This window comes from Silene latifolia, chromosome 6 (assembly GCF_048544455.1).
Source record: "Silene latifolia isolate original U9 population chromosome 6, ASM4854445v1, whole genome shotgun sequence".
Taxonomy (NCBI): Eukaryota; Viridiplantae; Streptophyta; class Magnoliopsida; order Caryophyllales; family Caryophyllaceae; genus Silene; species Silene latifolia.
Genome location: NC_133531.1, coordinates 54849925 through 54854119, shown reverse-complemented (window position 1 = coordinate 54854119; position 4195 = coordinate 54849925). Strand labels below are relative to the sequence as shown.

At 36.9% G+C, this 4195-nt stretch overlaps 1 non-coding gene across 1 annotated transcript; it reads left to right on the top strand.

The window, feature by feature from the left end:
• The first annotated feature begins 342 nt into the window (after positions 1 to 342).
• On the top strand, positions 343 to 449 carry LOC141588978 (small nucleolar RNA R71). The gene has a single exon (XR_012519941.1). It is a non-coding gene; the product is annotated as a small nucleolar RNA R71 (small nucleolar RNA).
• The last annotated feature ends 3746 nt before the right edge of the window (positions 450 to 4195 follow it).

Below are 4195 nucleotides of genomic sequence, written 5' to 3'. Positions count from 1 at the left end.
GGGATTGATGAAGATGCCATCATGGCATTAACATGATGCTTTGGTGATTTTGAGACTTCTTCAAGTCTAGCCATAGCTTTTTCAAACTTCAAATTGATTGTGTCAATATGAGCACTAAGTTGAGCACCCAATTGAGTAACGGAGTCCACTTCATGCTTTCCTCCTCTAGTAGCCTTGCGAGGTCTACTATATTGTGAGTTATGGACCGCCATTTCCTCAATCTTGTTCCATGTTTGATTGTCATCAACTTCGGTGAACATTCCATTTGATCCCATATTGAGAATGTTCCTTGAATCTTCATATAAACCGTTCCAAAATTGTTGTACCAAGAACCATTCGCTAAGTCCATGGTGAGGACATGAGCGACAAATTCCCTTGAACCGCTCCCAAGCTTCATACAAATATTCTTCATCCCTTTGCTTAAAACCCGTAATTTGAGCTCTTAGCATGTTAGTCTTTTCCGGTGGGTAGAATTTTTTGTAGAAAGCTAGAGCCAACTTCTTCCAAGAATCTATTCCGAGAGTGGCCTTGTCAAGGCCCTTCAACCATTGTTTCGCGGTGCCAATTAGAGAAAAAGGAAATAACACCCATCGAATTTGGTCTTGAGTTACACCGGTTTGAGAAATCGCATCACAATAGTCACAAAAGGTTTCCATATGAGAATGAGGGTCTGCACTAGGCATCCCCCCAAATTGGCTCCTTTCGACTAATTGGATAAAGGCGGATTTGGCAATAAAATTTCCGGTTAGATGTTGTGGTGTAGGAGTACCATTGGGTAGGTTCTCCTCGGTGGGTACGGAATGTGATGAAAACTTAGGCATTGTAGGTTGATTTTGGGTGGTATTGTGTAATGGGTTCTCCTCACCTTCTCTTGCAAAAGGGTTGATGAACTCAATAGTTGGTTGAATATCTACAACCTCACTAATACCTCTCAAATTCCTCCTAGCAAGTCTCTTATTGGTTGTCAAAGTTCTTTCAATTTCACGATCAAAAGGTAACAAATCACCTTGTGACCTTCTAGACATGCAAAATATCAAACAACTTGAAAACAATTAGAACAAACCTTGAGGAGTTTTACTTCCCCAAGGCAAAGAAAAACACAACTAATAACAATGTAAGAAATCTAAATCAAGCTAACACCGTCCCCGGCAACGGCGCCATTTTTGATCGGTCCGTTTCGTGTTCACAATTAAAGGTGTGGTCGTTGGGTCACGTCCGAATCAAAACACAATTTATAGCTTCACAAACAACTCTACAATTAGTAAAGAGGCAAGTAAAGGTCGGATCCCAAGGGACGGGTATTGAAATGAGATTTCTATTGAAACTAGCGGTGTCTTAGGGGTGTCACAATTTGGGTTGATGTAGAAGGTCACTAACTAAAATAGCAATGAAAATAAACAAGCAAGATGAATAAAAAGGGTTGTAAACAATTGATAAAAAGCACTAGGGTGTCATGGGATCATAGGGGAATCATGGGAATTGATCATACAAACATGTTCTCAAATTATAAGCAAGCAATTATTGTTGTGATGGATTGAGTTGGGTTATATCTTACAATCCTAGGAAAGTTTGGATCCCGGAGCCGAATCGATTAGATTGTACAACACCTACAAGTCGACGTAATCTTCCCTACTCAACAACATGCATGGTCTAATGAGACTCGAGTTGGTTTATGTCTTACAAGTCTCAATGAAAAGATAGGTGATGGGTAAAAAAATGCAAGGATTCATAGGCTCGCATTTCATCAAACATAATATGTGCATGAGTTGAGATCAAAACAAGCAAGCAAATAAAACATGAAAGCATATTAATTTAAGCATGAATCATTCCCCATGTTGGTTTCCCCTAATCACCCATTAACCCTAGTTAAGAGACTACTCACTCATTATCATGTTGATCATGCTAGCAAGGTTGTCAATCATACCAACAAAATGAAACATGATGAATAAATGAAAGTAATTAACAATAATTAAAAAGGGATTAAGAGAATTATACCTACTAATGATTCCAATAATAAAGCAAAGATAAAAGAAGTACTTGATGCTTGATTGAGAGGTTGTCAATCTCCCAATAATAACCCAAATAATCTTCAATTACCCAAAATAAAGGATGAACAAAAGAGAGATTAAGGAAATAAAACTTGTATTAAAACTTGATTAATTGTTGATTACAAAACTAAAGAGAGATTTGATTGATATTAACTACTCTAAGAATTGATAAGAAGAACATGCTCTTCTAATTAGACTAATGGGGTATTTATAGTGGAAATTAGGGGGATGCATTAGGGTTAACTAAGGGTTAAACTAGTAATTACACTTTTTAGATTGAGCAGGCAGGAGCCGGTATTTTTCGAAGGAAGGGCTTCTTTCTTTGTAACTTGGAGAAGGGGCAATCGCGCTGTAGAGGAATCCGAGCGGTTTTGGGTCGGGACGGGCGGATTCTGGCGGATGAAAACGAGCGGCTTTGAGGGAATCCGGGCGGTTTATGGTGGCCAAACCCGAGCGTCTTCTGGCGAATCCGCACGGATTGTGCATGGTGAGGACGGCCGGATTGTGGTCAATCCGCACGGATTGTGCCTCAGCAAGATTTCTTCTTCTTTTCTTCCCTTTTCTTCATAAATTCCTTGGGGATTTCCTTGGGGACTCAAGGTTCCTTTCTCAACATTGCTCATCTACTATCATATGTTCAAAGGCCTTCTAATCTTGTCTCTCCTTGATGCTTGGTCATTGGATTCGATCAATTTAGTCTCGTTTTGCCATGAAAATGCAAGATTCTTACTCCTTTCCTACCAAGGGATCAAAATCTCAAAGAATATGCAAAACAAAGAACTAAAGATAATAAATGACCCAAATATGCACTAAAAAGCATGGGAACAAGGCTAATTCGGGGGCTAAATATGCGCTAATTATGGTACATCAACTAGTTTAGAATACAACTACAAACCCCATCAATTGTGACACTAGCACAAATTGAGATAGATAGACTTAGAACCCAAAGCACACCGTCCCATGGATCGACCTCGACTTACCGCTAACTAGTTGTATGATGAGTATTATAAATGTGTTTGATTGGATGTGTGACGACCAACTCTTATCCCATCAAGCGGACAACGAGCGATTCGATTATTAGCATCCCAATATCTCCTAAATCAAGGGGAGTTATACAAGAGAACTCCACAAGGCGTCATTTTGCTTTGCCTGTGGGAAATATCGGTATACTTCATCAAGAATTCGGATTATAACGAAATTATAATTATGAAAAACGAGTTATAAATGAAATTACATAAACAAAAGTAGAGATTAGAATCAACCTTTGGTCCTAGAAATTTGGCCTAAGAACAATATCGAAATCGACATTCTCCTAATCGTTGCACCCAAAATGCTATGAGAAATGCATCTTTTCTTTGCTAGAATAGATCCCTAATTTCTCTAATTGTTTTTAGGGTTTTGATGAGAGTGTTTTAGGTCAAAAAGAAGTGAGAATAAGATCCACCTCTTCTCTCCTTTAAACCGTGAAAAAAAAGAGAGGAAAAAGGGGAAGAATTTTTCTCCTTATTCTTTTCTACTTTCAACCGTGTAACAACCCACAAATAAGAAGAAAATATCTTCTTATTTTAGGTTGTTATCAAAATGTATAATATGTGTATTTATTTATCAATTATCATTTATGTTGTCATGTATTAATAAGTCCACACACAACAGCTTGTAGTCGATTTATTAATACCGGTCTGTCAACATTTATTATGACAATTTCGTATAATATATACATTAACTATAAATATAACATATTTATAATTCGCTAATTAAATATAACTGGTTACATTTAATTACGAATTAACATCTTAATTCGTTTAAGCTGACATTATATACATTAAGTAAATATAACAGTTTATATTCAATTTACGAATTTAACAATTAATTCGTCTCAGCTGGTATTATTTAATTGTTTTAAATAATCGTCTCATCATCACATTGACTAACTGTTTAGTCAAATACATGAACTAACCTTTTAGTCATATAAGGCATCAATGTGATTATATCTTCATACAATCACATCTCTCAAACACATCCTTTAGGCGTGACTTTTAGGGAACAATTGATCACCGCCATCAGTATAATAATAACGTCAAACTTCTAGCAAGCCAAACGTTATTAAGTAAACGTTAATCAACTGATAAAATACTAAGTATACCCTT